Source organism: Lissotriton vulgaris, chromosome 10, assembly GCF_964263255.1.
Source record: "Lissotriton vulgaris chromosome 10, aLisVul1.2, whole genome shotgun sequence".
Taxonomy (NCBI): Eukaryota; Metazoa; Chordata; class Amphibia; order Caudata; family Salamandridae; genus Lissotriton; species Lissotriton vulgaris.
The window spans coordinates 877,548,451-877,560,776 of record NC_141698.1 but is presented as its reverse complement, the minus strand read 5'-3'; positions in this window follow the sequence as shown (position 1 = coordinate 877,560,776).

The following is a 12,326-nucleotide window of genomic DNA, read 5'->3' as shown; positions in this document are numbered from 1 at the left end:
CCAATGCAGCCATGTCCACTGTCGTCTTGGGACATGTGACCAGATCCCCAACATGCAACCAGGCATCGGGATACATGCAATGGGTCACATCCAGTTTTGGGTGCAGGTACCTTGTCACTCGTCTATGAACGCGAGGGCATCGTAGGCCAACATCTCCAATGAGCGATCGTCGTCCACCACATCTGACATGTCGTCGGCGTAACCCATCAGCTGACCCAGACGGAAGAACACAAAGAGTCCGCCTACCACCGTACAAGTCAGAGGCCACCAAAGTCATCTGCGGCGTCCCTCAAGGATCCTCACTGAGCCCGACTCTCTTCAACGTCTACATGAGCCCCCTCGCGGCCATCGCATGCCAACACAACCTCAACATAATCTCCTACGCTGACGACACCCAGCTGATCCTCTCCCTGACCAACGACCCCGCCGCCGCCAGAGCCAACCTGCACGAAGGGATGAGAGAGGTAGCCGAGTGGATGACGACGAGCCGCCTGAAGCTGAACACAGATAAGACGGAGGTCCTCATCCTGGGCTCCTCGCCCTCCGCCTGGGACGACTCCTGGTGGCCCCCCGCCCTGGGCACCGCACCCAGACCGACGGACCACGCACGCAACCTGGGTTTCATCTTGGACTCCTCCCTCTCCATGACCAGGCAAGTCAACGCCGTCTCCTCGTCATGCTTCAACATCCTGCGCATGCTTCGGAAGATCTTCTGGTGGATCCCCACAGAGACAAGGAAGACCGTCACCCAGGCCCTCGTCACCAGCCGACTGGACTACGGCAACGCACTCTACGCCGGAACCACCGCCAAGATCCAGAAGAGACTCCAGCGCATCCAGAACGCCTCAGCCAGACTCATCCTCGACATCCCACGACACAGCCACATCTCCGGACACCTAAGAGACCTGCACTGGCTCCCGGTCAACAAGAGAATCACCTTCCGCCTCCTTACCCACGCACACAAAGCTCTCCACGACCAAGGCCCGAGCTACCTCAACAACCAAATCAACTTCTACGCTCCCAAACGCCACCTCCGATCCGCCAGCCACGCCCTCGCCGCCGTCCCACGCATCCGCAGAGCCACTACAGGAGGAAGGTCCTTCTCCTACCTGGCCGCCAAGACCTGGAACTCCCTCCCGGCCGACCTGCGCCTGACCCAAGACCACCTCTCCTTCAGGAAGAAGCTCAAGACCTGGCTGTTCGAGCAGTAGCGGCACCCCCCCCCCCCCAAAAGCGCCCACAAGGACTCATACAATCTCCCAGGTTTTATGTCCCGCCTCCATGCCAAACATCCATGTATGCCATAAATGGGCATCACAGTGACACTCCAGGTCATGGGCCAACAGGGGGCGCATATACACGTAGTAATCCAGGTTAGCTACCATTACGTTGGAGAGGCAGACATCCATGGACCAATTGAATATGCACGAGCGACAATGCAACACAGGCTGAATGCATTTGACGTCCGCAAGGTGGAAGCTCAGCCGGTAACTGATTTGCAAGACTGCCAACAGCAGTGCCCCTAGTACATGCAGCAGACGTGCACGGTACAGGTCCATGGGACTGGAGTCGAGTATGTGCCATTGTGTCAGTAGCTCTGCTTGAAGTGGCACTGGCTTACCCTGCGCCAGTCCTGTGGATGAAATGGCACAGCTCGGTGCAATGAACAGTGTCTGTGTGCAATGGGTGCAGGCCTTGTATGGGGTGGGAGTACGTATGAAGGCCACTTTATGCACGCCAACTACGACCAAGGGCTTCTCTGTGTGGGATGTGTACACATTGGTCTCACGTCAGGCAGTGCATAGTTTGGGAGTCCTAAGCAAATGCTATGGTATCTGTCAGTGGGTGCTGGTCACATGCAAGTACCTGCTCTGAGCTGCAGATGTACTACCGCCTGATAGTACATACTAAGGATTTTAGAAATGGGATCTCTGGTTGGCTAAGGCTTGCACCAAAACCAGGCAGAGACCACCACTCTAGTCAGGGCAAGGGAGTTACACGCCAAGATAACCCCTGCTCACCCCCTTGGTAGCTTGGCTCAGCAGTCAGGCTTATCCCGGAGGCAATGTGTAAAGCGTTTGTGCAACTCACACTCACAGCAGCAACACACTAGGCACCCCACCAAATGAACTCCACACAAGGTTATATGTGAAAATAGCCTTTGTATTACCAATTGTAAATGTAGCACAAATAATAAATGTAGAGCACAACCAGTGACTACTGGTAAAAGTTAGGAACACACTACGCAATAATAATCGCATTAGGCATAAAACATATTAGGCCTAAAAACCCTTAGCATAAAACTAAGTATGCAAAACAACCTCCTAATCATAAAACACATTTAGGTCTAAAACAGGGTGCATAAATACATTACGCATAAATCACGGTGCATAAATAAAGCACATAACTCACATGTCCTCTGCACCTACATCAATCACAGTATGCACAAATCACCTTGTGCAAGAGTCACCTTAAGCCTAAATCACATTACGCACTAGGCATCACAGTATAAATACATTATGTATTTACCATCATAAACACAGTGTGGGGTCACAGGTGGGGTCACAACACAGTCACAACACAACATGGGAAAACTGTCCCCAGGCCAACTGGCCTCTCACAGGGCTCCCATGCCCTATGTCCAACAACAATCAGGGTGCGCTGCCTAGGCAGCGAAAGCAAAGGTGCGCAAGAGTTTAGGCCTAAACCTGGCACGCTGCCCACTAATTGCTGGGCAGCTGTAGAATTAGCATGGGCACCAGCATGCCTTCTGAGCCCCTCCCCGGGATTCTGAAACTGGAATGGCCCCCAAGTGTGCAGCTACCTGTGCTCTCACAGGGCAGCTGAAATTAGCAAGTTAAACTTGGGCACCACTGTGACCCTGACCCCTCACTGGGGCCCTATGAATAAATTATGGGCATTGTTGCAGCTGCCTGCTGCCATGTGGGGCAGCTGGTAAAAATGGCACTGGTCCACACAGGTTGTTAGAGCCCCTCCCTGGGACTCTAAAGAAACAGTATCCCCCACGTTGCAGTTGCCCGCTACAGCGGCGCAACTGAAGGCCAGCAAAGTACTGGGGCTTTGGGAGTCCCCTCCAGGACTCAGTACTAAAGAAAAGAACCGCCAAAATGTTGCAGCGGCAGGGTGATGGGGTTGTCCCGGCTCTCTTCTTTTCAGGGCTGCAACACACGGGGCTCCCTCTCCTCATGAGAGCCCTGACTGGGAACCGGACCAACCACTGTTGTTCGAGGGGCTCCCTCACGCTCCCGGGAGCCCTGTCGACCAGCCGCACTCTTTGGCCTTCCGGCCGGTTTCTCGGCCACAGGAGCGTGGGGTAGACTCCCATCGCTTGCTTGTTCTTAGAGCACTCCTACAATCACAGCGCATCCCTCTCGACGAGCCTCCAGGCTCAGGGGCGCTTGAGCCAATCACAGTGCAGCCCTAGCGATGAGCCTCCAGGCTCTGGGGCAATTGAGCCAATCACAGCGTGACATTTTGAAGGCAGCCCCCGGGCCGGTGGAGGTGATTCCTTCAGGGCCCAGGCTTCTGCCAGCACAACAGCAGGGTGGGCTCCCGCTGTTTCAAATATCCATGAAGCGGCAACTATGTGGAGTGGGCACCCGTTTTGACAAATATGCGGGGTGGGCACCCGCTCTCTCTCTTTCAAACTGCGGGGAGACAACTGATGCCCTAAAAACAGCAAATACGTGGGGTGGACTCCAGCAAGATCTCAGCAACGCGGGGGAATCCCAATAGGGGAATTCCCTCAATACGATTGCAGCTCAGCGCTGCAGTTGAGAATAGGAGTGCTGCTCCTCGTAGCACCACAATGAAGCGCTCCTCTGGAAAGGGAGATCCATTGCTTCTTTAGGAATGGGAATAAAGCGCTTCCTAGGCGCTTAAATGCTTGGTCCAGTAAAGTCCCTTTAGCAGGAAGGGGGCAGGGGCTGGGCCCAGACAGGCCTGCTCACAGAGCCCTCCAACAGGGAGGCAGTCCCTAGTGGCGGTTCCTCCTGGAGCCCAGCAGCAGCAGCAGGCCCCCCTCAAGTCAGGATCAAGAGAACCTTTTCATGGGGTCACAGCCCCTTTCTTATACACACATTTTCCTTTGTCACAAAGCGTAGGGCAAGGGGAGAACCAGTTCCAACTGGTTCTGGAGCACTTTGTTTTATTCATCCCCTCTCCCTAGTCACAGGACAGACTAGAGACATCAGACGCGCCACAGGAGGTGGAGCCAGCATTGTGTAGGGGAGGCACAGCCCTATTCAGGTCCCAGGTGCAACTCCTCCCTCCCATCTATATGCAGATCTCCCTGTTCACCACCGGGCAGACCCATCCTGGCTCCTGGAGCCAGGCATATCAGCCAGCCTCTGTCACTCACAAGCCAGACAGGCAATTCACCTTCACTGCACACAGAAATGCCAACTTCTAAAAGTGGCACTCCTCCACCAATCACATTAAATTTGTGCACACCATTGCTCAGCATTTATTCTCACGAGTTGAACAGCGTTACTGGCACTGCGTGTCGCCCCCTTGCGTTAAACAGGATTAGTGACACCACGTGTCGCAGGCCTGCAATATGGAATTATGCCTCAATGATCGAAGGAAGTCTGGTGCTGTGGCCGCTGCCACGGACTTGGGGTCACTGCCATTCAGGACCAGGTCAGTTGTTGATAGTGTTTGATCACCTTCGTGACTTTGTTCCGGCTTTCGTCCAGACTGAGCCGCATCTTCCTCTTACTCCTCTCCTTGCATTCACTGGTGTAGATTCTGCCATTCATGATTCGCAACTAAGTGCTGGATGTGGGACCTACTGGTCCGCAGGGTAGGCCTGGGCCCTCATCCACGTGTCGCCAGCTTGCGTTGAACAGGGTTAGTCGCACCACGTGTCTCTGGCTTGCGTTGAACAGGGTCCATGGCACCACATGCCACCGGCTTGCATTGAACAGGGTTAGTGGCACCACGTGTTGCTGGCTTGCGTTTAACAGGGTTAGTGGCACCATCTGCCACAGGCCTGCGATATGGAATTATGCCTCACTGATTGAAGGGAGTCTGGTGCTGTGGCCGCTGCCACGGACTTGGGGTCACTGCCATTCAGGACTCAGGGCACAGTTACACGTGTGGGACCTACTGGGCCAAAGGGGACGCTGGTGGAGTATGTCAATGAGAAAGCAGTAATGTGGGCCACGTCAGGGGGGCCAGCGATGGTCTACAGAGGCTGCAGAGGTCACACTTGGAGCTTGCACCAGCATGTGGTGGGCCCTCATTGACACACACCAGTATAGGCAGGTGAGCAGAGCTTCATTAGTGCGCTGGAGCAGGTATGATGGGTCTGGGGACCAGCGGCCCGGGGTGCTGCAGGGGCACAGGGACGCAGCCCCCACCGAGCTTGGTGCAGTACTCGTGGCGGGCTGAGAGGCGCCGCCCTGGCAGACGCGTTGTCCATTCTGAATGAGAACCACGACCAGTGCGACTGGCTTTTTGTTCACACCCCTACGCAGGCCTTGCGTATGCAGGTCCAACCCACTAGGCATGCAAATTCAGGGGTGGACGCGACATGCAACATTTCTGCGTTCTGCCCCAAAGCCTGTGGGGACATGGTAGCATCCACTGGCCACTACACTCCATGCACCAGCAGTTGATCTCCACATGGACATTTCCGTAGTTTGCACTCTGTGGTCTGCCGGCACCTCCAAGCCACACCTGGCATTAGATGTGAGAAGTGTGGCTCAATGATTAGAGCGGCAGACCCTGATGCAGAGGTTTAGCCCGGGACCAGGGTTCAATTCCCTGCCTTGGCGGGTCTTGGGCTCAAAATTCCACGGACCTGATAATTCTCGCCTCGGTGCCTATTCCAATCATGGTGTCCCAGTCTGCAACTCTGGGCAATAGCTTACTTAATCTCCACAACGGCCCCCACAACGCTAAGGATGCCTGGCCTCCACCTTGGGGGTGCCCAGGAGTGGACGCCTCACAGGGAAAGCCAGGATGGGTTCCACAGAGGTATTCGTACAAGCGCCTGGAGACCCGTGCGGGTGAGTAGTGCACCCATCAAGTATCAATTTACAATTTATTAGGTACGTCCACATTCCTTAGTCACTTGCTGCTCTCGTACATGCCTGCTCCATGACTTTCCTCACATCCTGCTATTGTGTGTCTGTGCTGCCATGCCATGGCTGGGTTGTGGGCATGGCAAGGCCAGATTCCTAATGGAGTTGTTTTGTCATGTCTGGTCAGTTTGCATATTGTGTGTCAGGTTGAATGTAGTTGTGCTGCGTGCCCATTAGTAGTGTCGTGAGTTGCATGGCTGTGGGCTTGAGGTGTGAGGTGTGTTTATTTTGGACTTACCAATATGCACTGCATTTCCATGTGTGCCATCCTGGAAGCGCTGGGTGATGATGGACTGTCGGGAGATGTGAGTTTCATGCAGTCCGCCTGGGGAGTTGCCACAACATTGTTCAGGAGTCCCGGGCGCTCCACTATTGCCTGCACATTCATGGTATGCGTGTGCTTTCTGTTGTGGCAGTTGTGTGCAGGGGGCACAAGGGGTACATGTTTGCAGTTGTTTGTCCCTGAAATGTGAGGGAATCCAGCTATGGCGAGTGTGTGTCTGTTCTGAATGTGTTTTATTTTTGTGTACATGATCTGGGGTGATTTTGTGTTGATGGGTGGCTACTGTGTAATAGTCAGTCACGGCTGGTGCTGTATTAGTGTTATGGGAGGGTTTGAGTATCCAGGCATGATCTGTATTCCTTGTTTCAGATGCTTCTTGGGGCAAAACAGAACTATCATCAAGAATAAACGAGCAATGTAATCCATGTGGGAGCACAAATGTCCGACCATTCTGCAGTTGTGTTGACGTTGGTCCCCGCAACTGCAGAAAAACAATGTAGGTGGATCAGGACTGGTCTATACTTATTGATGATGAGGTAATAAACAAACTTGCTTTTGAATCCCAGGAATTTTTTCTTAATAATCGGGGAAGTGCCCCAATAGGAATTGCTTGGGATTCATACAAAGCCTTTTTGAGGGGCAGGATTACTTCTATTCAGTCCTACAAAAATAAACAGCGCATGGGCGGAAATTCTCAGTATAGAGAATAAAATTCAGAGCTTGGAACATAAAATTCTGCAAATTGAAGTGGAAGATGACGTCGGAAAGGTTCTTATCCAAACCCTTAAAACAGAGCTGTCATCAGTAGTATAAAGGCGGCTGCAAGAAAGGTGGCAAGCCAGTAAATTGGCCCACTTCAACTATGGGGAAGGCTGCAGCAAGTTACTTGCCTGGAAGGCTAAGAGTGATCTGGCCAGGAATGTTATAAAAGAGCTTAATTTTGGGACTGCTGGATCTCCGATTACAGTAGGGACTAGTATTGAGGATAGTATGTTAAATATTATGAAGAAGTTTATAAAGAGATTTATGTACCATCAGATCAAGAATTACCACAAAAAGTATCTGAACCTCAGAAAGATATTCTTAATAACTCAATAATCGAGCAGGAAATAGAAATTGCCATAAAATCGGGGAAATCCAGCAAGGCAGCCAGACCCAATGGTCTGCCCCTAGAAGTCTTTAAGAAACCAAGTCAGTATCTGTTGCCCGCCTTGAGTGAACTGTTTTCAGCTATCTTTGATGCAGGTGAAGCGATCCCCCTTCCTGGAATGATGCTATAGTGACTCTGATTCTCAAGCCCGATAAAAAACCAGACTGCTGTGACTCATACAGACCCATATCTTTGCTAAACGCAGATTATAAAATCTTCGTGAAGATATTAGCAGAGAGGTTGAATGGGGTGGTTGGAGCACTCCTTCACGAAGACCAGAAGGTAAGGTAAGAATCTTAGAGATCTAACCTACAACCTCATAGGTGCTATTGACCTAGCCTCAGTAGACAAGGTTCCACATGCGGTCATTACAGTAGATGCAACGAAAGCATTTGACCAAGTGAACTGGTCATACTTGCATGAAGTTTTGAGTCTTTCTAACTTAGGAGAAAATTTCTGCAGAGCAATAAAACAAATCTATAACACCCGACTGCAAAAATATTAATTAATGGGAGGCTATCTGAGAAATGTAATATCCTCAGAGGGACGAGACAGGGCTGCCCGCTGTCCCCTCTACTCTTTAACCTTTATATCGAACCTCTGGCAGAAAAAATCAGGAAACATGAAGAGATACTTCCTTTTCAGTCCAGGGGTTGGCAGAAGAAAGTGGGGTTATACGCGAACGACCTGGTAATATACACCTCGAATCTCAGTTCAGCACTACCCAATGTCTATGGCCTGGCTGCAGGGTTTGGGAGGATTTTGGGATATTAAATGAATCAAGGGAAAACAGTTATTATGGCCTGGAACATGATCAACCAAGATAGCAGTGCTAAAACAGAAATGAGATATTTGGGTATCAGAATTACTGAGGAAATTGAACAAATTCCTGAAAGTAACTATGAAAAGATATATAAGGAGATTGGGAAGTTATTATTAGGGTGGCCCCACTTGCCCTTATCCATCTATGGGAGAGTTAACATCATCAAAATATTAGTCCTCCCAAAACGTACGTTTTTATTTCAAAATATTCCGTTGTCTTTCAAGGATGAATAGTTAAAAAAACATACAGTCTAAAATATCTAGGGCCTCATTTATGAGGCCTTGCGTCAGTTTTGCGCTGCGGATGCGTCACTTTTTGTGACGCATCTGCGGCGTAAAACATGCGCCTTGTTGCGCCATATTTAAAAAGTGACGCATCTAGGTAGATGCGTCACTTTTTAAACCCCTGCGCCACATTATACCTGCGTCAGGTATAATGTATGCAGAGGGGGCGTTCCCCCGCAAAAAGCCTCGTAATAGTGACGCAGTGAAATCTATGAGATTTCACGGAGTCACTTTTAGGATGCTGTTGCGTCAAAATCTTGCGCCTGCCTCACAGCAGGCGTAAGACTGACGCAAGCCCTTTCACATGGGGCTTTCCCCATGTGAAAGGACGCATTGCTGGAGATGCGTCACTTTTGTGACACACTCCAGCAATGCGTCACTTTTGCGCTTACAGATGCGTCAGAAATACTGACGTATCTGTAAGTCCTTGCGACATGATGCATCATACATTAAATATGACGCATCATTGGTGTCGCAAGGAGTGCGCAGTGAAAAGTGACGCATCGCTGTTTTCACGCAGCGATGCGTCACTTTTCATAAATGAGGCCCCTAGTTGTATATGGGCCTCAAAAGGGGTGCGTATCTCATGGAAAAAGCTCAGAGAACTATATGAGAAAGGCTGCCAGATTTATCTTACTACACCTGGGTGTTTCTGTTAAAAAGTGGGAAAGGGTTATTTAAAACACCAGATGATTCAGATGCAGGGAAGATGTATAGAGCAATGTTAAAAGACTATGGTTTTATCCATAAATTTGGAGATCCGAGATTTTTTAAAAAAGTATGTTTAAAGACCCTACACAGTTTAGTGATAACCTGGCATAAAGTTAGGAAAGAGTTAAAAATCAGTTATTTCAGTGGGATGGCGCCTATCTTTGATTCTCCAGGATCCCCAGAATGGTCAAAGGATTGTCTGGTGTGTCCGCTGAAGGATGTAGAAATCACTATTTGGAAGCTGTTGATACCGGAAGGTAATCAAATATCATGGGAAGAGTGTCAAAACTTGTTCGGTGGCCAACTTTCGAGATTTAAGTATTTACAAATGCTAAGTTGGAGCCTTACTGATGGCCTTAGAGCTGGACTGGTAAATAAGCTGGAAGAAAGTTTGGTACAACCCATAAAAAAGAGGTGGCAAATTCCTACTGGACATTAATGTAATTGGTGGATGGAGACTTTAACCTGCCAACTGAGCTGTGGGAAAGGAGCTTGCCAGGAGAACAGATACAAGATTTATGGCAAGTATCCTGCAACATTTTATACTCCACAGTCCGAGCAGCAAATTTAAGGCAGAACCATTTTTTTTGTCTCCACAGGGTTTATTGGACTCCGGTAAATGGGGAGTGGAGTAGTCCCTAAATGCCCTAAATGCAACAAGGAGAAAGGTGATGACACGCACATGTTTATGTCTTGTCCGGTGATTCAATCTTTCTTGCTGGATGTAAGTAAGACAGTCCTTTACATTCGGGGTGAAGCACTCCAGGTGAGCGAATTGCTTGTTTTCTTTGGGCTTACAAATAATAATGAATCTATGTCAAATAATGTGAAAAAAATGATTTTCTATTTAATATTACTTGCACACAGGGAAATTTGTAAGATTTGGGTTAAGGCTACTCCCCCTAGCAAATTGGAATGGTTGGCCTCGATAAAGTATATAAAGACCTTAGATAGGACACATACATGCAGGCGAAATGCCTTTTGGCTACCCTATGAGACGTGGATACAGTCATATATAAATTAGTCCAATGACCTATAGGCCTCTACATCGTTTTGCAAATAATCAGGTGGTAGCTGACTGATCTCAGGGCGGAATTGGCACCAATGGTTGAGTAAGAACACAAGATATAGAGTGTACCATTCCTCGCTCCCTGTAAGATCACTAGAGGTGCCCAGGAGAAAGTGATCTGGGGCAGATTATCTCCGTTTTTAGGGGCTATGAGGACTTTAAAAAAAATGGAATAAAGAATAAACGAGCAGAGTTAAATTCTGGTTTGGTTATGTTAGTCGAGGAATGGAGAGACCTTTTCCATTTACCTTTACTGTAATGCATTTTCTCCTAAACATAGATGATAACTCTCCATCCTAGAGGTGAGAAATAGTGATTGTCGTTGTGTGCATTTTCTCTGGTGCCACCCTATAAATGCTGTTCGGTTGTTTATTCTGCATAAAGGTACAGCGATTCACACCCTTCAGGGTACTCTTCGATAACATGACACCAGGAAATGCCCCACCAGCAGGTATTGGGGTGCTGTAGGCTAGCCCTGAGCACTGAAGAACCATCTCTTTCTTTTGAGTGAAAGGACCAAGCTGGCGATTTTGAGTCCAGTGGGGCCATTGTTTTCTTACTCCTATTTATATCCAAATTGAAATGTACCCAGGGAAGAGGTTCAGAGCAGATTGTGAGCTAAGGCCGGAGAGCTTTTGAGTGAAGGTGTTTGAGGTTTTTCAGTTCTGGAAGGAGAGAGTTCCAGACAGAGGGTCATTGCAGCTCAAAGCATTGTTTTTTTTTATCTCAGCATGGCAGAACCTTAGTCTATTATGAAGTTCTTGTCAGCAGGTGTTCTGGGGGCAGACGTGCAGTGTCTGCCAGGTGTCGTGATGATGCTTGGCTCTCTTCCAAGGATGGCTTAGGGCACAACGCTTAGAGCTTCATTGTTTCCACATTTGATGTGCAGTAGAGTTCAGCACTGGACTCCATTTATTTTTCAGACTTTTATATACTTGCATTTTAAAACGATTGACGCACAGTGTGGCGTATTATGAGCGCTTTTCTTATAATTAGACAATGACATCTAAGATTCATTGTAAAAAGAATTGGCTTTTCTCTGTTGAAGCCTTCTCATTCTCCGATTCACCTTTCAAAGCAATGAGCCGCTCTTATTCAATTCTGGGTTAATGACATGTCAGGTGCCTGCTTGGTTTATTTCCTTGTGATTTAGACTTTCCATTCTGTTACACACAAAACCAAGCTTAACACCGCACTCGTTTTCTTCTCTCTTTACCTCATCTTTCCTGTATTCTTTTCATCTTCACAACCTTTGGCGTCTATTCTTAGCTTCAGTACCCAGCTTTGCTGTTTCATTTCTGACAACGCAGTAGAAGAGCATTTATTATAACAAAGCAAAGTGTGATTCGGCTTTGTTTAAATGAACGTCTGATTCTGTGCGAGGCAATTGGATGTGCTTTACAAATTTAAAGGTAATATTTAACATTATTTTTTGACGGGACATATCAGGCAGAATGACCGATGTTGTGTATTTGAATGCTAATGTTTCCTTAAGCAAATTACAAACTACTTTGTTTTTGAGTTTACAATGTAATAGGCTATACTTATAGGGGCATATTCTTAAGGGACTATCGCTGAGTCAACGGCACTTTATCGCAGCCAAAGAGGCGATAAATTTATCTCCCCATTCACAAGCTAAGGCTAACAGCCTATACCGCCAGTTTACCTGCGATAGCAGCCACAAAAAACTTCGCCACAGATGACCCCGGCAACTATTGCAGAGTAGCCGTTCCTGTGCCAAAAGCCGCAACTACACCACTCCGCAACATTCTCAACGATCAATCAGATCAGCAATAAGAGCACAAAACATGCGTTAAGGCACGTTAGCAGCAGGAAAGTAACACCTGCTCTGACCTGGTGCATAGTCGGATGACAGCCTGCACCACAAAAGGGAGC